General features: G+C 39.2%; 1 long non-coding RNA gene and 1 pseudogene across 1 annotated transcript in view; one reads left to right on the forward strand and one right to left on the reverse strand.

Annotated features, from left to right (window-relative positions):
• LOC131498065 (glyceraldehyde-3-phosphate dehydrogenase-like) overlaps positions 1-22,642 on the forward strand; it is a 141,676-nt pseudogene that overhangs the window by 92,662 nt on the left and 26,372 nt on the right.
• The window catches only part of LOC131498070 (uncharacterized), a 65,745-nt gene that overhangs the window by 12,228 nt on the left and 30,875 nt on the right, over positions 1-22,642 (reverse strand). The window contains exon 2 of the long non-coding RNA XR_009255273.1: positions 9,528-9,627. This is a non-coding gene — a long non-coding RNA (uncharacterized LOC131498070). The remainder of the gene's footprint in view (positions 1-9,527; positions 9,628-22,642) is intronic.

Raw genomic sequence — 22,642 nt, forward strand, 5'->3', positions numbered from 1 at the left:
CGAGTACTCTCAGGCTCCTACTGGAACATGCTGGCTCATTTTTACAGCTCCATTTGGGAATAGTCCCTTTCCTTCTTTTTCAGACCCAGCTCAATGATCTAGAACCCAGGAGAGGAGCTGAGGCAGATGTTGATGGGGATCCCCGTTGTCTTGTGAGGTTGAGCCTTCTCTGGTGTCTTTTCATACCTGACTGCTAGCTTTAATAGAGAGGGGGCACCTCTGCAGTCTCTCAGGGTTCAGAGGAGCCCAGTGCATCAAAATAGGGGCATGTACCAGATGGCCCATCCCATGTGTCATGGTCCCAAGTTTCACACACCAGGGATGGACTCAGCTGAGCACTCAAACATGTTTGAAGCTCTACAATACAAATTATTAAATCTGGAGTTTGTACTGTTGGCTCCACCCTCAGCTCTAGGAGGGGTCATATGACTGGCATCTGGTTAACCGAAGTGTTGCATTCTCAGCCAGTGATTCTTTTGTGGGGAACATGTGAGCAATCCAGGCCAGTGCATGTCAGGACTTTAGATTGTTGGGAATGGGAAGTTTCTTTTTGTCCTTGGAGCTATAAGGACATTAACCTGCCACTGCTGGTCACCATCTTCCTACCATGAAAGGAATGTATGCTTGGAAATAAAGCCAGCAGAGAGATAGGAAGATCAGAGACATCCAGAGAGCTGTGGTCCTGATACCATCGTTTAACCCCCTGACTCCAGATGTGCCTGAAACCAGTATATTCCCAGACTTTTTCGCTACTTAAGCCAATACCTTCTTTTTTGGTATTTATTTATTTATTTATATTTTGAGAGAGAGAGAGAGAGAGAGAGAAAGCGCTCAGGGGAAGGGGAATCCCAATCAGGTTCTGCACTGCCAGCCCCGATGAGGGGCTCCAACTCATGAATGGTGAGATTATGACCTGAGCCGAAATCAAGAGTTGGACGCTTAACTGACTGAGCCACCCAGGTGCCTCACCTTCTTTTTTGTCTTTTTAGATAATTTAGGCTTGGATTTTCATCACTTGAAAATAACTGCCTCCTGATAGTCATTCATCCAATCAGTATTGGCTGTGTGTCAGACATTGTTCCAGTGTAGAAATATAGCAGTCAACAAAATAGGCATCTCCTTGTCGGCCTACAACTTATATTCAGAACTTACATTCTAGGGTAAAGAAAAGAAGAAGGGAAAAAAGCAAATATGCAAACATTTTATATCAGTTGGTGACTAGTTTTGTGGGGAAAAAAATAAAGCTGAGTAAGAGGAAGGATATGTTGTAGGATACTCAGGGAAGGACTCACTGCTACGGTGACTTTGAGGAGAGACTTAAGGTATGTTAGGGGAATGAGCCATGAGATAATCAGTAGGAAGTTTCCAGGAAGAAGGAGCAGCAAGTTCAAAGGCTCTGAGGTGGACGTATGCTTGCAGAGCAATAGGCCAAAGTGTTGGCAATATGACAAGGAAGGAGGTGAGAATAGAATATGATGTCAGAGAAATAGCAGGTTGAAACCATCGAGGCCCTTGACAGCCATTTGAGCTTTGTAGTTTTACTTAACGTGGCATGTGAATCCATTGGCGGGTTTTAAGAAAAATAATGACACAGGCTAACTTTTATTTTAAAAGAATTAATTGGATCGTTGAATGGAAGGGGCAAAGGTAGGAACAAGGAATGCAGTTAGGAATCTGCAATAATATAGATGAGAGTTGATGGTGGCCAGGGCAGGGTGTCCAGTGAAATCAGAGAGAAATGGACTGATATGGGGTAGACCAGACAGGATTTGCTCACTAACTGGATGTGGGGATAGGAGAAAGAAAGGAGTCAAGGATGACTCCAAGGTCTGTGGCCTGAGCGATTGGAAGTTTGGGATAAAATTACAGTCATTTTCTGTTAAGCCTGAGATCTCTATCAGATATCCAAGATCTGACACTCACACATTTAGGGGAGAGGTCTAGAATAGAGATATATGTTGGGGAGTCATCAGTGCATAGATGGTATTTAAACTGTGAGACAGAATAAAACATGAATATAGACCAAGAAGAGATATGAGGGCTGAATCCTGCAACACTTCCGTATTTAGAGGTCAGAGAAATGAAGAGGACCAGTAAAGAACAGTGAGAAGGAACAACCGCTGAGGTAGTTGATTTTGTATATAGTGAGAAAAATTCTTTAAGGAGGAAGTGATTGGCCATGTAAAAATTACAAAAGGTGTTGATTTCTAGGACAAGAAAAACGAGGGCAGGAATTTTATTACTGGGCAATGTGGAGCTATTTTAGCACTTACTGCCGTCTTACATACTGACAACTGACATGATCATTTTCACTCTCCTCCCATTTAGATATAAGCTTTGCATCATTGTTTTGTTCATGAATGCATTCCTAGTATCTAGAAAAGTGTCTGGTATATGGTAAGTGTTCAATAAATACTTCTCAATAAATATTTCCTGAATGAAAAAATTGTGAAAAATAAAAAAATATTTCTCAATCTCTTTTACAAAAAATATCTTGCATTTTATATTTTGGTAGAGGAAGTGATTGTGTAGCACTAGATTTTGAATTATGTTGAAAACTTGGCAAGAGATTTAACCTCACCAAGGTTTTGTTTCCTTATCCATAAAATAAGCGGAACAAAAATAAGGCATGTTTGAGAATGTACCCAGAACGTAGTAGGTACTCAATAAATGCTTTATAAATCTGGAAAAGATGGCCGGACCACACAGTGGCATGCAAATGTATTCCAGATAAATAAGTCATTTGACATGGTGTCATTGATTTGAGAAGTGAGTCGGAAAAAGAAAAGTAAGTTGCATTTCCAACTAAAGGTACTTGAGTGCATCTCAAAGTGAAATAAGGGCCATAATACATTCAGATTCATGTTGCTATTATGGTTGTTTCACATTAAAATACATTAGCTTTGAGGTGTGTGGGGTGTGTGTGTGTGTGTGAGCTCACGTGTACTTTTAATCCTCTTTATCTATTTCTCACCCATCCCCCCTCCCACTTCCCCTCTGGCAACCACTTTTGTTCTCTGTTTTTAGGAACTGTTTGTGTCTTTTTCTTTGTTAATTCATTTGTTTTGTTTCTTAAATTCTACATGTGACCGAAATCATGTTGCCTTTCTCTGACTGACTTATCTCACTTAGGTCCAATAATGTTGTTCCTAATGCCAAGATGTCATTCTTTTTTATGGCTAAGTAATATTCCATTGTATATGTATACTTCTACTTCTCCTTTCCCTCCATCTCCCCCGCTCCTCCTCGTCCTTTCTCTTCTCCTTTTGCTTCTTAATATCACATCTTCTTTATCCATTCATCTATCCATGGACAACTGGGTTGCTTCCATATCTTGGCTATTCTAAATAATGCTTCAATACATAAAGCGTACACATATCTTTTTGAATTAGTGTTCAAACCCCACTTTTGAATTAGTGTTCATTTTCTTTGGGTAAATACCCAGTAGTGGAATTACTGGATTATTACGGTAGTTCTATTATTAACTTTTTCGAGGAAACTTCATACTGTTTTCCACAGTGGCTGTACCAGTTGCATTCCCACCAACAGTGCACAAGAGTTCCTTTTTCTCTACATCCTCGCCAAAACTTGTTATCTCTTGTGTTTCTTATTTTAGCTATTCTGACAGATGTAAGGTGATATATTACTGTGGTTTTGATTTGCATTTCCCTGATGATTAGCGATGTTAAGCATTTTTTATGTGTCTGTTGGCTATCTATATGTCTTCTTTGTAAAAGTATCTATTCAGGGGCGCCTGGGTGGCGCAGTCGGTTAAGCGTCCGACTTCAGCCAGGTCACGATCTCGTGGTCCGTGAGTTCGAGCCCCGCGTCAGGCTCTGGGCTGATGGCTCGGAGCCTGGAGCCTGGAGCCTGTTTCCGATTCTGTGTCTCCCTCTCTCTCTGCCCCTCCCCCGTTCATGCTCTGTCTCTCTCTGTCCCAAAAATAAAATTAAAAACGTTGAAAAAAAATTAAAAAAAAAAAAGTATCTATTCAGTTTCTTTGCCCATTTTTAATTGGATTATTTGTTATTTTTGTATTTAGTTATGTAGGTTCTTTATGTATTTTGGATATTAACCCATTATTAGATATATCATTTGCGAATATCTTCTCCAATTTAATAGGTTGCCTTTTTGTTTTGTTGATGCTTTCCTTCACTGTGCAAAGGGCTTTTTTTTTCCTTCTTTAGTACATTGTGTCTTATTGTTCATTCTGTAGTTCAAGTCTCATTACGTTATAGATCTAGGATGGGTAGATTTTTTTTTTTAAGTTTGTTTTTAATTTGAGTGTAGCTGACACACAATGTTACATTAGTTTCAGGTGTGCAACATACTGATTCAACAAGACTATACATTATTGACAATAGCCAAATTATGGAAGCTGCCCAAGTGCCCTTTCATAGATGAATGCATAAAGAAGATGTGGTATATACAGACACATTGGAATATCATTCAGCCACAAAAAAAAAAAAAGAAATCTTACCATTTGTAATGACATGGATGAAGCTAGAGAGTATAATGCTAAGAGAAATAAATCAGAGAAAGACAAATACTACATGATTTCACTCATATGTGGGATTTAATCAGCAAAACCAATGGGAGAGAGACAAACCAAGAAACAGACTCATAACTATGTAGAACAAACTGATGGTTACCCGAGGAAGGTGGATGGGGATGGGCATTAAGGACTGCACTTGTTATGATGCGCACTGGGTGATGTATGGAATTGTTAAATCACTATATTGTATGCCCGAAACTAATAGAACACTGTATGTTAAGTATACTGGAATTAAAAATTTTTAAAAACCACAACTCTATACATTATGCTATGCTCACCACAAGTGTAGGTATCTGTCATCTTACAATACCACTGACTGTATTTCCTATGATACCTTCTATTCCTGTGACTTATTCATTACATAACTGAAGCCTAGATCTTCCACTCCCTTTCAACCATTTTACCCATTCCCCCATCTCCCTCCCCTCTGGCAACCATCAGTTTGTTATAAATAAACCATCAGTTTATGTATAGGTCTGGTTCTGCTTTTTGTTTGGTTGTTTATTCATTTGTTTTGTTTAAAATTTTTTAAATATTTATTTATTGTTGAGAGAGAGAGAGAGAGAGAGAGAGAGAGAGAGCAGGAGAGGGTCAGAAAGAGAGGGAGACACAGAATCTGAAGCAGGTTCTTGGCTCCGAGCTGCCAGCACAGAGCCTGACGTGGGGTTCGAACTCACAAACTGTGAGATCTTGACCTGAGCTGAAGTTGGAGGCTTAACTGACTGAACCACCCAGGTGCCCCTGTTTTGTGTTTTAGATTCCACATATAAATGAAATCATATGATATTTGTCTTTTCCAGTCTGGTTTATTTCACTTAGCATAATACCCTCTAGGTCTAGGATGGGTAGACTTTGGTGAGACCACTTTCCCTACACCTACACCTTCCCATAGATTATCCTGATCTGAACCTTACAAAAAACACCAGAGTTCAGTGGAGCATATATCAAGGCTTGGAAAAACTACAAATTTGTCGAGATCAAAGTGTTAACCTCAAAAGGTTAACTAGGAAGCTCCTCATGGTAGGTTTAAAGTAGGTAAAGATTATATTTTAAAGGAGATTGGCCTTTAGCAGGGGAAAAATGTGCTGAGTGAGGAGGTTTAAAAGGGGATGGGATAATTACTTGGAGTTGAGAATTATTCTGGATTATCACTTAAGCACCCTGGGCATGTAGCCAAATCTCTTGGGTTAATATTTCTTTTCTTTTGTTTTCCAGGATTAGGCAACAGCATAGCCTTCTGTCATTTTGCATTTCTTTATCTATTAAACAGTCAACAGGTGATAACCTGCTGTCTCTTTGGACCCAGAATATTTGGCTATCATCATACCCTTAATATATAACCATAATCAAGAACACGTTGGTATCGATGCATTAAAACTGGACATCTTGGGGTAGGGGGATGGCAAGATGGTAATTAAAGTTCTGATCCTTTGGAAATCAGGTCTCATGGCCAGGTACTAGACATTATAAGATCCTAAGAATTTGAAAGACAAATATTTAGAGAAAACCTCCAAGGACAGACTTCCAAAAAGGGACAAAGTTCATATTAGTATGCCACTCTTATAGCTCTTTTCATAAAATTATCTTTTGCCATGACATGTGGGTTATTACAACAATAGGGGAAGAGAGGCTGAATCAGAAAGGATTTTGAAATGAGACAACTGGAAAAGGGATTTTAAAGTCTTAAAGTGTACCCCTCAAGGAAATGGCTCAAAGCATCACATTGTAGATTCCTTACTTGTACTTGGACTTCACAGAGGCATAATCACTACATCTAACTGGTCTTGGGGGTGCCCAAGTGGCTCAGTCTGTTGAGTGTTGGACTCTTGATTTCCACTTGGGTCATGATCTCATAGTTTGTGAGTTCGAGCCCCACATCAGGCTTTGTGCTGACAGAGCAGCGTCTCCTTGGGATTCTCTCTCTCTCTCTCTCTCAAAATAAAAAAAAAAATTAAGGTTTATTTATTTATTTTTTGAGAGAGAGAGAGCAAGCAGGGGAAAGGCAGGGAGAGAGGAGACAGAGAATCCCAAGCAGGCTCTGTGCTGTCAGCACAGAGCCCTACATGGGCTCGAACTCACAAGCTGTGAGATTATGACCTGAACTGAAAGCAAGAGTCAGACGCTCACCCACAGAGCCACACAGGCGCCCCTTTAAAAAAAATTTTTTAATGTTTATGTATTTATTTAAGAAAAAAATTTTAATGTTTATTTATTTTTGAGAGACAGATACAGAGCATGAGCAGGGGAGGGCAGAGAGAGAGGGAGACACAGAATAATCCGAAGTAGGATCCAGGCTCTGAGTTGTCCACACAAAGCCTGATGTGGGGTTTGAACCCATGAACCATGAGAGCATGACCTGAGCTGAAGTCAGATGCTCAACTGACTGAAACACCTAGGTGCCCCAATGTTTAGTTATTTTTGAGAGGGGGCACACATACAGAATCTGAAGCAGGCTCCAGACTCTGAGCTGTCAGCACAGAGCCCGATGAGGGGCTTGGACTCATGGACCATGAGATCATGACCTGGACCAAAGTCTGACGCTTAACCAACTAAGCCACCCAGGCACCCCAAATAAATAAGCTTTAAAAAAAAAAAAACCTAACTGGTCTTTGTTATTATTACCTCATTTACTTAGCACTTTCTTAATATTAGACATTGTGCTAAGTGTTACATATATTATTCCATTTACTTCTCATAAAAATACCTATGAGATAGGCACTATTAACATTCTCACTTCATTCACAGAAAACTGAGGCTTAATCCCAGCATAGTAAGACCTTGGTAAGTAGCACCTGGATAATGGGAAATAAGTGGCTAGCTGAGGCACTAAGAAGCACAAACACCTTTTAGAGCAACTTAACCAAGGCTAAAGCATAGTTGTCATGGAATAAGAGAATGCAGAAGTCAGAAAACTGCTTTCTTAATGTTTTTAGGACTCTTACAAGAAATAGAGTAGATTAAACATTTTTAATTAGATTTTCTCATTTATTCATGATTTGCTCCCTTCCATGAGTTGGGCACTGTATTGGGACTGGGAATATAATAATGAACAAATGCAGTTTGCAGGCTATTGAAAGACGAATCATTCAAACAATGGTAATATGAGAAGCGCTATAATATAGAGTAATGTTTCCAAAACTTTTCTGCCAATGAGAATTCCCTGGGTGACTTGTTTAATAAACAGATCACCATGCTTTTTCCATGGAAGTTCCGAGGTCCTGGAATATGCTTTTTAATAAACACTGTAGATGAGTCTTCTATTCAGGAAACTTTAGGTGTGTGCCCAAATGTTTCTAGTGATCAAAGGTCAGGTGTCTACCCAGGCTGGAGAGTTAAGGGTGGCTTCACAGAGGACGTGATAGCTAAATAAGAGTGTAGGGACAGGAGCCATTTCATTCTCCAGCAAGGGGACCCTCGTGCTCCCAAGTGTGAAAGTGTGAGCCAACACTGACCTATTTAGAATAGCAATTAGACACCACTGGAGCACAAAAGATGCGAAAGGAAATAGCAAATGTTAGGCTGGGGAGAAAGTTGGTGGTCAGATTATGAAGATTCTGGAATGCCATGTGAAGAATTTAGGAGATTTAAATACTTTAAAAAATGTGTATTTACTTACAAAATATAAGGAGCTCTCTCCATATAAATTAATTCAAAGGAATATTACATGCTCAGACGTCCCCTGCTCCAGGGAAACCACCACCTTCTTTCCTTCCTCTCTCCTTAGTTCAGGCCCCTCTCCTATGGCCTTCCTTAATATACTGTGTGTGTCTAACATATCGCATATGTATATTTTATGTTTATTATTCCATATTATATGCTTATTTGTCTGCCTCTTCCACTTCGTTGTGAATTATTCTCTGAAGGCAAGGAATGTGATTTGTTGTTTTTGTATCCATAGGAATGAGCAAGGCACATAATAAGTCCTTAGTGGTTTTTTTGTTTGTTTTTAATGTCTATTTATTTATTTAAAAAAATTTTTTTTAACGTTTATTTATTTTTGAGACAAAGAGAAACAGAGCATGAACGGGGGAGGGGCAGAGAGAGAGGGAGACACAGAATCGGAAGCAGGCTCCAGGCTCTGAGCCATCAGCCCAGAGCCCGACGCGGGGCTCGAACTCACAGACCGCGAGATCGTGACCTGAGCTGAAGTTCGACGCTTAACCGACTGAGCCACCCAGGCGCCCCTATTTATTTATTTTTTAACGTTTATTTATTTTTGCGACAGAGAGAGACAGAGCATGAACAGGGGAAGGGCAGAGAGAGAGGGAGACACAGAATCCGAAGCAGGCTCCAGGCTCCGAGCCATCAGCCCAGAGCCCAACGCGGGGCTTGAACTCACGGACCGAGAGATCGTGACCTGAGTTGAAGTTGGACGCTTAACCGACTGAGCCACCCAGGCGCCCCATATCTATTTATTTTTGACAGCAAGAGAGAGACACAGAGCATGAGTGGAGGAGGGGCAGAGAGAGAGGGAGACACGGATCCAAAGCAGGCTCTAGGCTCTGAGCTGTCAGCACAGAGCCAGACAGGCCTCGAGCTCATGAACTGTGAGATCATAACCTGAGCCGTAGTCAGAGACTTAACCAAATGAGGCACCCAGATGCCCCATGCTTAGTGTTTTTTGAATGGAAGAAAGAGAGAGGGAGAGAATACTATGTTCACTCTTTTAAAAACATACATATTATTATCAGGACTTTTGACTACTCTGAATTGAATTAAAGAATAAATGCCTTGTCTCAACAAATCAGAAGCCAGTATCTGATGTGGTTTAAAAGCATAAAAAATATCCTGCTCTGTTAGTGTGAAATTAGTTCAGTAATTAAATAGCTACAGTTCGTATACAGCACATTTAAGCTACATGGCTCAGTGAGAATATATAATGTTACCATATATGTTTTAAAGAGGACATTTCAGAAGTTCTAAAGGAAAGAAAGATAAAAAAAAATAACTGAATTCTAGAAGTTTAATTCACTTGGGGCGCCTCGATCATTTAATTCTTGATCTCAGCTCAGGTCTTCATCTCAGGGTTGTGACTTTAAGCTCCACGTTGGGCTCCATGCTAGGTGTGCAGTCTATTTAAAAAACAAAAACAGGGGCGCCTGGGTGGCGCAGTCGGTTAAGCGTCCGACTTCAGCCAGGTCACGATCTCGCGGTCCGTGAGTTCGAGCCCCGCATCAGGCTCTGGGCCGATGGCTCGGAGCCTGGAGCCTGTTTCCGATTCTGTGTCTCCCTCTCTCTCTGCCCCTCCCCCGTTCATGCTCTGTCTCTCTCTGTCCCAAAAATAAATAAAAAACGTTGGGAAAAAAAATTTAAAAAAATAAAAAATAAAAAAAAAATAAAAAAATAAAAAACAAAAACAAAAACAAAAAATTTAGAAGTTTAACTCACTTAAGGTTGTTGTTTTGTTAAGAACAATTTTCACTCGAAACTCATTAGAAGATTTATATGTAAAAATACATAAAAATCTAGAATCAAAAGCAATTACTTTTTATTTCACATGCATCAATTCTCTCATTTTAGATGGAAAGCATTTAAAAATATTTTCCACTTCATCTTTAGTTTGCTTTAGCTCTGATATTGTAGTCTGGCCCAATATCCTGTGATTATTGCATCAAGACAATGAAATACTGTAAAACAATCCTTCTTTTACAAAACAATTAGGTTTTTAGAAAAGTAACCCATGTTTTCCTTTTCCTCTGTCACTTTAAGTTTTCATTGTTGAAAACTTTCTAATTGCTTTTAATGTTTACAAATCTATTATTTTAAAATGATTTTATCTAAAAAGGTATTCTACAATAATTACTTTAAAATAAAGCCTTGGATTAAAAACTTATTTGGATATTTGTGACAGCTAAAACAGAAAATGTCAGGTTTTAGAAAAAATTGGCTTTGAAAAAGCAATGTCTTGCTCAATGTGGACATATGTGTTCTTTATAAGAACAATTTATATTAGAATCTATTGCTATTTATACAAATTTTCATTGAGTGGAGAATTGTACATCTGCCCAGTGAAGTTTTATGAAAAGAAGGAAAAGAAGTAAAACTATTAAACAGAAAAAATAATTTAGAAAAGATTTAGTGTAACTCCATTAGCAATTTGGATTCAGGCAATTTATCCAAGGAAGCAGTTATTTATGTTTGTGAAATTGGAGAAGAATGTTAGCTAGAAGTCTTCATTTTCTCTTGTTGGGTCATCTTACTTAGAATTATGGGTGGTTGAAGTAAAACACAATGTCAAACATCATCTGGGTGAGGAGTTCTTGACTTGCATTAGAATTACCTGAGAAGCTTTTTAATAAAAAGCCCTTAAGCCCCATTCCTTTGCCCCCAGACCCCACCCAGTCTGACTCAATTCATCTGGCAAGGGGCCCAACGTCAGTATTTGTGTGTATGTGTATTAAAATATACAAAACATAAAATTCACCCTCTTAACCATTTGAAAGTGTATAGTTCAGTAGTATTAAGTACACTCATAACGTCATGCAGCCATCATCACAATCGACCTCCAGAAATTTTTCATCTTCCCAAACAGAAACTATACCTATTTAAAAATAACTTCCTGTTCCCTCTTTCTCCTCTTTAACCACCATCCTACTTTCTGTCTTGATCAATTTGACTATGTTAGGTACTTCATGTAAATGGAATCATACAATTTTTGTTTTGTTTTGTTTTGTTTTGTTTTTGTGACTGGCTTAGCTCACATAGTGTAATTGCCTTCAAGGTGCATCTGTGTTGTAGCACCTGTTAGAATTCATTCCTCTTTAAGGCTGCCAGTATCAGGAGTTTTAAAAGCTCTGCAGGTGATTCTAATGTACAGCCAGAGCTGAGACCTACTCATCTTTTCCAACTCCCTCCTTTTTCAGATGAGAAAACTGAGATTCAGAGAGAGGAAGCGACATTCATTTATCTATCATCCACTTATTCATTACATATTTACTGCCCACCTACTGTGTTTCCAGGCACTGTGCTGGGTACAGTTAGACTCACACAAGGCCAAGTAAATTTGAACTCAGATCTCCTGATCTGAAGTCTTTGGGCAGCTTCACAGTTCCTCTTGCTATAATACACTCTTTTCCTTATGTTTAAAAAACTGCAAATCCCAATAGCATCAAGATATATTATTTTCTCTGGGGCTACTTGGGGAACCAATTTTTAATATACTTTTATGTAGACTTCTATTTAGAATCACTTTTATTTTCTCTAATTGTAATCAAAGTTAAATATAGCAATCATGAATCAAGCCAAACTATTAATTTAGTTGGGAACAGCTAATTTACAGTATCTTTAAGTTTACCCTCTATACCAAGAAGTACCTGGTAAATAAAAACATAGCAGAAAATCCTTAAAATGTTATTTCTCTAAAAGATGGGTGGGAGGGGTGCCTGGGTGGCTTAGTCGGTTGGGCGGCCGACTTCAGCTCAGGTCATGATCTTGCGGTCTGTGAGTTTGAGCCCCGCGTCGGGCTCTGTGCTGACAGCTCAGAACCTGGAGCCTGTTTCGGATTCTGTGTCTCCCTCTCTCTGACCCTCCCCCGTTCATGCTCTGTCTCTCTCTGTCTCAGAAATAAACGTTTAAAAAACAAAAATAAATAAATAAATAAATAAATAAATAAAAGATGGGTGGGAAACCTGGAGCTTTCAATTTAATGTCATCTGGTCATGGGACATATCCAAAGAATTCATGCTTAAGGCCATGAAATTATAACCTTATTTTATTTTATTTTTTTATAACCTTATTTTAAAGTATATAATACCAATACTCTTAAAATATATTCTTTGTGTAATAAAAATCAGTCAATAAAGTCCAACAGTTTTTTTTAAAGTACACAAATGGAACATTTCATATTTCTTTAAAGATAAAATAATGAATTCATTTTATTTCACATAAATATTTCACACATAAATTTTATATAATGATAAAATATATGTGACATAAAATTTACCATTTTAACCATTTTTAAGTGTATAAATCAGTGTTAGTACATACATCACAGTGTTGTGTAACCATTACCACTATCTATTTACAGAGCTTTTTCATCATCCCAAACCAAAACTCTGTACCCATTAAATTATAACTCTCCATTCACCACTCCTCCTTAGTCCCTGGTAACCCATTTTATACTTCCTGTCTATGAATTTGTCTATTCTAGGTACCTCCTATAAATAGAATCATGCAATATTTTCTTTCTGTCTAGCTTATTGCATTAGCATAATGCCATCAAGTTTCATCCATGTTGTGTAGCATGTGTCAGAATTTCCTTCCTTTTTAAGGCTGAATAATATTCCACTGTATGGACATACCATATCCACTTACTTGTTGATTGTTTTTTCTACGTTTTGGCTACTATGAAAAAATGCTGCTGTGAATGTGGATGTACAAATATCTGTTCCAGGCCCTACTTTTGATTCTTTTGTGTATATACCTATGTGAAGTTGCTGTATCATATGGTAATTCTATGTTTAACGTTTTGAGGAATTGCCATACTATTTCCCATAGAGCTGTACCATCTTACATTCCTGCCAGCAATGTGCAAGGATTCCAATTTCTCAATATCCTTCCCACCTTTAGTAAAATTTCAACCTTATTTATATAAACTTTATTATATAATTCTTGATACTAAAATGTTTTTTAACCCCTCACCTTTAATTATTCTGCATTTCTAGGTTGCATGGTCCTTTCTCAGTCCAACATAAATGTTTAAATTCTTAATCTTAAACATACACCTTCTGTGTTTATAAAATATGTTCCGGGGTGCCTGGGTGGCTCAGTTGGTTAACTGTCTGCCTCTTCATCTTGGCTCAGGTCGTGATCTCACGGTTCACGAGTTTAAGCCCCACATTGGGCTCTGCGCTGGCAGTGTGGAGCCTACTTGGGATTCTGTCTCCCTTTCTCTCTGCCCCACCGCTGCTCTCTCTCTCTCTCTCCCTGTCTCAAAATAAATAAATAAAAATAAATAAACATTAAAATATGTTCTTATTGAAAACCTACAATCCATGTCGCCAATATTTCTCCAGGTTTTGCCAAGCTGAGAGTACTGACAGGGTCACATTAACAGTAATATCTGGGGACTCCTGGGTGGCTCAGTCGGTTAAGTATCCGACTTCGGCTCAGGTCATGATCTCGTGGCTCGTGAGTTTGAGCCCCTTGTCGGGCTCTATGCTGACAGCTCAGAGCCTGGAGCCTGCTTCCGTTTCTGTGTCTCCCTTTCTCTGCCCCTCTCCCGCTCATGCTCCGTCTCTCTCTCTCTCTCTCTCTCTCTCTCTCTCTCTCTCAAAAATAAATAAACATTAAAATTTTTTTTTGAAAACCAGTAATATCTGAAATTTTCCTGCCTCTTGTTTCTAGGCATATCTATCCTCCTTCTCCTCTGGCCCACTTGAGGTATTCCTTCTTACAAGTTATCAGGAAGTCTCCCTATGAGCTTGGGTACAGTCACTGGTGTAATTACTCGGGAAGCCACTGGGGGGCAGCAATTCCCTCTTACCTTTGACCCTAGCCCTGGAGAGGATGCAGTCATCAGGCCCATAGCATTTCTAAAATGGAAAACTCTCCAAGTGCTGCATGGCAACTATACAGAAACAGGGGTATTCCTCTTCCATACTTTTGGTCACACTTTGTCACCTGGGTTTCATAGAGTCCCATGCGGAAACTTGAGCACAAGTCTGAATCCAAGATTAATAACTGATTGAGAAAGTGAAAAAAAAGTCCCTGACAGTTTTTAGCTGGCAGCACATAGCTGGCTATGGTGTTCCCCCACTGAAGATAAACAGAGTAACAATAATTAGACAAGGTCACTTCTGTGACTATGGTAGGAAAAAGACAGTAATCATATCTGAACACGGGCAGAATGAGGACGTTAAGCAGCCAGGAAAATAAGCAAATACTCCCCTGTTCTAGCTATGTGAGTGACTCCAGCCCTCTAGGTAAAATTTAGATATCCAATCATGGAATTGTCCCTGCGTCTTGACAGAACACAATCTAAAACAAACCCTCACTTCTCCCCAAATCAATCAGTGTAAGTCCAAATCCTAACAAGACCCTCCCCACTGGTTCTTAACCTAGACACCCCCAGGTGTTCAAGTGTGCATTCTCCCTTGCTGCAGCAAGCTTACAAACCCAAGTTTATTTGACAATAGTTGTATTATCAGTGGCTTTTGCCTGGCAGACCATCTTGATCACTCTGCTCTCATTGCCTACATCCTCCTGAATCTTAAAAGCATTCCTATGCAAATTGATGCCTGTGAAATGGCTGGGTTTTAGCTGAAAAAATTTTGTTTTCTGTATTTTCTGAAAATTTGCAATGAACACGGAATATTTTGAAACAAAAATTTTTTTAACATTTATTTTTGAGAGACAGAGAGTGAGCAGGGGAGGGGCAGAGAGAGAGGGAGACACAGAATCTGAAGTGGGTTCCAGGCTCTAAGCTGTCAGCACAGAGCCTGATGCAGGACTCGAACTGGTGAACCGTGAGATCATGACCTGAGATGAAGTCGGACGCTTAACTGACTGAGCCACCCAGGTGCCCCAACATGGAATACTTTTATAATAAAGGAAAGAACTGTACCTTTAAAGTAATAGAACTCTTTTGCCCACTTCTCCACTGGTAGGGAAACTTTCAAAACCCCTATAATTTTCTCCTTGGCTTACACATCAAAATGAAGTACTATACCCTTTATCTTTCTGTCAGTTTTCTATCTCTTCATTTCTCTTCACTTTTTGCTCTTTATATACTTCTTTTCTTGGTTCACACACATATTTTCACTTCTTTTATTCCATTCTTCCCTATTTTTTTAAATGTGTATTTATTTTGTGAGAGACAGAGAGAGAAGGGAAGGGGCAGAGAGACAGGGAGAAAGAGAATACCAAAAGCAGGCTCTGTGCTGAGTTGGCTCTGGCTCAGTCGGCTGAACATCTGACTCTTGGTTTCGGCTCAGGTCATGATCTTGCGGCTTGTGGGTTCCAGCTCCTTGTCAGGTATGTCCGGCTCTGTGCTAACAGCTCAGAGCCTGGAGCCTGCTTTGGATTCTGTGTCTCCCTCTCTCTGCCCCTCCCCCACTCATGTTCTGTCTCTCTCTCTCTCTCTCTCTCTCTTTCTCTCCTTCAAAAATAAATAAACATTAAAAAAACATAATGTTTAAACATTATGTTTAAAAAACATAAATAAAATAAAATACATTTTAAAAATATTTTAAATAGATTAGAGGAACAAATGTGTTCATTTTTCTTGATCTCTAAACTACTCATTATCATTAGCATGTAAGAAATGATGCTAATTATGAAAAGATCTATCTTATCCAATATAATGAGACCTTTATATAATAAACTGTTTTCCTTTACTAAATATATTAATTCCTAAATTTTTAATAAATAAATTTTACTTATTGAGAACTCAATTAACTTCAACCAATGAGATTTTTGAGAGCTCCTACAGCTACATTTAATATTTCAGAGTCATGTGTATCCTTTTTTATGTCTCCCTAAATAAATCGAAGTTGAAGCTCTTGTAACTTATCAGAGCTTTAGTTCTAGAAAATACACTTCCCAGACTAGCTCAAAGGAATGCATAGGAACCAGTTTAGTTTTTAGCACAGAACCCCATACAATATGACCCCCAGAGACAGTTCAATTTTTCATATCTTCATGTTCCTACTAGCATTAGATTTTTTTAATACCAAGAAGCTTACCACTTCTCTCAGTGTGGGGACCCATATGAAAATCTTTGCAAGTTCAAAGAAAGTGAAATTATCGGGGCGCCTGGGTGGCTCAGTCGGTTAAGTGTCCGACTTCGGCTCGTGTCATGATCTCAGCGTTCTTGAGTTTGAGCCCCACATTGGGTTCTGTGCTGACAGCTTGGAGACTGTTTCGGATTCTGTGTCTCCCTCTCTCTCTGCCCCTCGCCTGCTCACACACACTCTCTCTCAAATAAACAAACATTAAAAAAAGTTTTTTTAAAAGAAAGTGAAATTATCATAAATAAAACCCTGTGCACACAAGTGGAAAATATTAATAAGATCAATGTGTTCTCTGTATTGTTGCATTTCTGAGGCATATCTTTATTCTGATCAAAAAGTCTAAAAGTTTCTGAGAGCTACAGGAAGAGAAACAAACAAACCAGTTTTGCCTTTTCTTATTAATTAATTGACCATTAATATATCCATTTATACTTAATTTTGTATATAATGAAAGTAAACATTTATCATAGGTTATCTGTGTGCCATGTTCTCTTTTAAGAGTTTCATGAGTGGGACGCCTGGGGTGGCTCGGTCGGTTAAGCATCTGACTTCAGTTCAGGTCATGATCTCGTGGTTTGTGAGTTCCAGTACTGTGTGGGGCTCTGTGCTGACAGCTCAGAGCCTGGAGGCTGCTTCGGATTCGGTGTCTCTCTCTTGCTCCTCCCCTACTCGCGCTCTGTCTCTCTCAAATATGAACAAACATTTAAAAAAAATTTTTTTAAAGAGCTTCATGAGTATTAACTTGTTAATTCAGTAAACAACGCTAAGAGATTAATACTATCCTTATCCCTATTTTAATTAAAAAAAAATTTTTTTTGAGAGAGTATATGCACATGTGCATGCAAGCTGGGAAAAGACAGCAGGAGATGGAGGGAGAAAATCTCGACTCAGGGCTCCATCTCATGACCCTGAGATCATGTCTTGAGCTGAAATTAAAAGTCAGATGCTTAACTGACTGAGCCACCCAGGTGCCCCTCTTATCCCTATTTTTAGAAAATATGCAAACTGAGCCACAGACAGATTAATAAATTACCAATGTTACTAAGTAAGTGGTAAAGCTAATATTAAACTCCAGAAATCTGCCTCTCATAGCAATAACCTCTCCTCTACAGAATATAATCTCCTCAGTAAGTATGCTCTCACCCTCTTCCCTGATTCAAGCGATTCCAACCTAAACCAATTGAACACTCCCTTCCTGTAATTCCTGTCCTAAACCATGGGAAATGACTGCAAATATTTGGAGTCTGTGTATCCCAGTTGAGAGGGATCTTGACCATACCACCTGTGCCACAAGCTTTCCCTGCAGTTCGTGCCTCTCACCCTCTAGATCTGCCTTGTTTCCAGTTTGAACCCAAGCCTGCTTTTCCAGCCTTTCTATGGGTTCTGTAAGTTGGTCACGTTAACTTCCAATAAACACTCTTCTGCTTGAGTTGCCAGGGTTAGTTTCTGTTTCTTGAACCAAAGAATGCAAATAGATACCATTGGAAGTTAGGGAAATGTCTGTTATTTCTTTAAATTCTCTCTGTTGTGCTAGGGCTGTACCTAGAGGAGGTGCTTAGTCATTGAGAGAGCTGACTCTGGAGCTTAGCTGCCTGAATTTGATCCTATCTCCACCAATTACTAGTTTCCTATCTTAATAATGAGGACAGGGTGCCTGGGTGCCTCAGTCGGTTAAGCATCCAACCCTGGATTTCAGCTCAGGCCATGATCTCAAGGTGGTGAGACGGAGCCCTGTGGTGGACTCCATGCAGGGCACAGAGCTTGCTTAGGATCCTCTCCCTCTCCCTCTGCCCCTTCTCAGGTTGTACACACTTTTTCTCTCAAAAGTAAATAAATAAATGGTAATGAAAAAGGAAAAAAAAAAAAAACAATGGGGATAATAATAGTACCTACCTCATAGGGTTGCTGTGAAGATTAAATGAGAGAAACAAAGTGTTTAGAAGGTATCTGCCATATACAAAGCACCCAGTGAAACTTACCTTCTTTTATTATCATCATCTAGATTTCTAGTCTATTAAAATTATTCCAACTATAAATGCAATATACAGTAATAATATTACTCCACCATCAAAATTTAATTCTCCACATATTAAGTAAGATGTTCATTTAATTTAAAAATCTCCAGAGAGAAACTGAGGGTTGATGGGGGGTGGGAGGGAGGGGAGGGTGGGTGATGGGTATTGAGGAGGGCACCTTTTGGGATGAGCACTGGGTGTTGTATGGAAACCAATTTGACAATAAATTTCATATATTAAAAAAAAAAATCTCCAGAGAGAAAGTTCCTGAATAAATCTATATTTATGAAAATATGCACTTTGGGTTCTGCAACAGCCCCTCATTTTAATATATATTCTATCTAGTAAAATAGCTCTTCTTATTTTAACTACTTTTTGAGAGATAATGCTATGAATATATTAATAGGTTAGTTTCTAGAAGGAAACCTTGTAATAAGTCTTCATTCACGCTGAAAAGATAATCTTGAAATCTGTATAGATAAAACTGCTTCATTTTATTTTGTGTAATTAATGAAGTTTTATTTTAAAAAAATTTTTTTAAGGTTTATTCACTTTTCAGAGACAGACAAAGTGTGAGTAAGGGAGGGGCAGACAGAGAGGGAGACAAATCTGAAGCAGACTCCAGTCTCTGGGCTGTCAGCACAGAGCCCAATGTGGGGCTCAAACTCGCAAACTGCAAGATCATAACCTGAGCTAAGGTGGGACGCTTAAACATTTAACTGACTGAGCCACCCAGGCACCCCTTGTCGTGTGATTTTTATACATTCTTTCAAATGCCTGATGATACAAAGAAACTTCACTGATTCCCAAAGTAATCTACTCTAACATCATGCAAGATTAGTCCTTACTTGCAAGCATGTACATGAACTAAATTCTTTCAAAACATTGTCATCAAGATGATCAGAAAATGGGGCGCCTGAGTGGCTCAGTCAGTTAAGCATCCGACTCTTGGTTTCAGCTCAGGTCATGATCTTGCAGTTCGTGAGTTTGAGCCCTGCATCAGCTCTGTGATGATAGTGTGGAACCTGCTTGGGATTCTCTCTCACTCCTTCTCTCTCTGCCCCTACTGTGTGTGCTCTCTCTCTCTCTCTTTCTCTCTCTCTCTCTCAAAATAAATAAATAAACTTAAAAGATGATCAGAAAAGCAAGTTCATGTCTAAAGTTTTGTGGCTTGATATGAATTCCCTTGTGCTAAATTAAAACTAAGCCCATTAATTTTTCAATCTATTTTATATGCCCTCATTGCATGCAATTCCAATAAGTAGACAATGGAGGCAAAAAGTGAAAATTACACAACACAAAATTGGTTCTCAAATATTCCTCCAATAGAGTAAAAATGAGTAAAGCTTACCTCTGGTCAGTATTCATGTGGTGACCAGGGCTAGCAACAGTACCATGAGACTCTGTGTGGTTGGATCGTTGATTTTTAAATGTCTGGAGTCTTTCAATGGGAAGTGACAGAAACTACACTGTCTAATTTAAGCAACAAAGAGAATTGTATAGGTTCCCAGAAATGGGAAGACCAATGAATAGGGCCTGCTTTGAGCATAACTGGTTCTAGAGTGCAAATTATGTCATTAGATCTCTCCTACATTTTTCTCTCTCTCTGTTTTTCTCTGTGTGGCTTCATTTTCAGGCAGGCTTTCTTCATATAGGAGCAAAGATAATCCACCAAATAGCCCAGGTTTACTGTATTTTCACAGTGAGCAATTCCAAAGAAAAGAGGGGGACTCTTGCTGCCTCCAGATTTACATCAATCTTTGGAAAGAACTTAGATTATGTCACTTGCTCCATCCTGGACCAATTGCGTGTCTAGGGGAATTAAGTACTCTGATTGGGCAGCCTAGGTCATAAGCCCATGTAACCGACAGACCCACCAGAATCCCATGGAATGGGAAAGCAATAATTTTCAAATAGAAAGGACGGAAGAAAACTCTTCCCCCCCACCAAAAAAAGGAACAGATGGGCACGTGCGTGAGATTTTCCCCTAGGAGTCAAAATTCTTCATGATCTAGGAGAATAAGTAAAATTCAGTGGTTTTAAGAAAAGCACACTTGAGAAAATTGTCTCTTGAAGTGATGGATGGCTTAACTAGAATTTAATAAGGAAAAAAATTCAACCCACAGCATTATCTACATTACTGGAGGTATGTTTGTATTTTTAATTTGTAAGTAAAACTGAAGACACATTTTTATTCATACAGCTTCACACAGAGAGGCACATCTTAGAGATGAATATAAGATCTCAAATTATTCTTATCCAAATGTGCCCCAACATTGTACCTAATATTTATTGATCATGATATTCTCATAGCTCTGGGTGCTTCAAATCAGATGTGGACCGTACCCCTTTTAAAAAATATCTTCCTTGTAATATTTTGATACAGCTCTGGAACTTGATCTGATCAAAACACATTCAATTAAACTTGCATAGTAAATAATCTTTCCTTGTACCTGTCAGAACCTGCCTGACTTCCCACTTCTAATCTTCCCTCTCCCTAAATAAACCTGGCCCCTAAAATAAATCTCAGCTTCTGAAATGCACTCCTGCTTATCACCCAGGAACTTGGCACAAGAAGTTACAAACACTATTTAGACCAGCTCTAACCTCATGCTCCAACAACGGGTTTCTGAATTGTCTCCAAGACCAAACTTTCTGGTAATCAATTCTTGTAATTACACCTTTATCTGTTCCCTGTGTCTGAATCCCTGACTTAGAAATTTGCTGAGAACCATACTCTCTCTAGACCTGAAGGCACTGCCTTGTTCTTATCAGTCCCTGTTCTTATCAGACCAAGGACTGAAGGTAGGCATTATAATCTCAGCCTAAATACCTCGCAGATAGGTGACTCTCACTATTTGGAAATCTACCTGGAGAAACATTCAACATCTACCATCTGAGACCTTCCAACTTCTTTGTGTTGGGCCCACGCTTTCTTGGATTGTAGCTTGCGGTCTTTTACTCTACCTTCTGGAGGTAAACTTAGTCCCAAGTCAATGCCTTGTCGGTGGGAACCTACATCCAGTTCTTTCCCTTCTTTACACTTCTGAGGAGAATAAGATTATTTCCTGTCCTGCTGCATTTTCTCAATACCCTGAGTTTTATTTCATGAGAAAGTTACTGTTTGAGAAGAGCAATTTAACTGAATGCTGGTAGAGGAAGGCCATTCTGGATTGGAGTAATTTTTACACTTCTTTTGTTGCTGCTCGCATAAAAATACTTCATCCTTAACTTTCCTTAGTGTTCTGAATTTTGTCATTTTTGTCTTTCTTGGTGTTGGACAAGTAACCCTTGCTAGTTCATAGGACTTTGAGTCACAATACTCTGATAGCCTTGGCCTCATGGGTGGTCCTATGACTAGGATCTGGCCAATTAGAGTCCCTCCAGAGTGATTGGTTCAGAGTTTAGGACTGACCAAGGATGGCCAACCAGAGATCTTCCTTAGAATTTGATGTGTACAAGTTTGGAGAGAAAAGTGGGGTAGATATGCTGTGACATAGGCTTGAGCTACTGGCCTATTCCCTATCACATGGAGAAGGGTGAAAAGCACCAAGAGTGAGGATATGAAATGAGAGAATGAAGCCAAGCCAAATAGAGATGAGATGTACGAGGCAGAAACTTTTGATTTCACACATACTTCTGTTCTTTCCAGTATGTGAGCCAATAAACCTTTTTTTTTTTTTTTGTTCAAGCTGGTTTGAGTTGAATTTTGTCTTTATAATTAATAGTCTGAACTAATAGAACTCTATTTCAAGATATTTACATATCTAACCAAGATCCACCTGCTGGAGATCTGGGGGCTGATCTCTCCCCTATCTTCCCCTTCAAGTTCCAATCCATTTGAAAACAGATTTAGGGAGGATTTCCTTGTAAACTGTGTGGAGGTAAAGTGGCTTTAGCCTGAGGCTAAATTAAGGTCTCTTTCCCAGGTCTTCTCTTACGTAGGTCTTCCAACTCCATTCTAGAGACAGTGGGGATCTGCACGAAGGATACTTCCTCAGTCAGCAGTGCATAGGGTCATGGCCTGTCTCATAAACCCTGTCGTCAGCAGAGCATATCACCCATAGTTGATGGTATAAGACTCTAGACCCCTTTTTTCAGTCCACTGCTCCTGTTTCAAATGGTTTGTCCTGACGTCACTAATCACAAGTCACTCTTACTTGATGGTATAGAAAAAGATGGTACCCTCACAGAACCCTCAGGAAATCAATTTCTACAAGTCCTTCTTCTATGGAATGTGAAGGAGAGTCACCCTGCTTCCTGGGTTCTTATCTCCCTTCCTGTCTTCTTAGCACCTCACCCTAGTTTCTCCCATATTATTCACAGTACCTTACTGACAG

The sequence above is a fragment of the Neofelis nebulosa genome, chromosome 16, assembly GCF_028018385.1.
Source record: "Neofelis nebulosa isolate mNeoNeb1 chromosome 16, mNeoNeb1.pri, whole genome shotgun sequence".
NCBI lineage: Eukaryota > Metazoa > Chordata > Mammalia > Carnivora > Felidae > Neofelis > Neofelis nebulosa.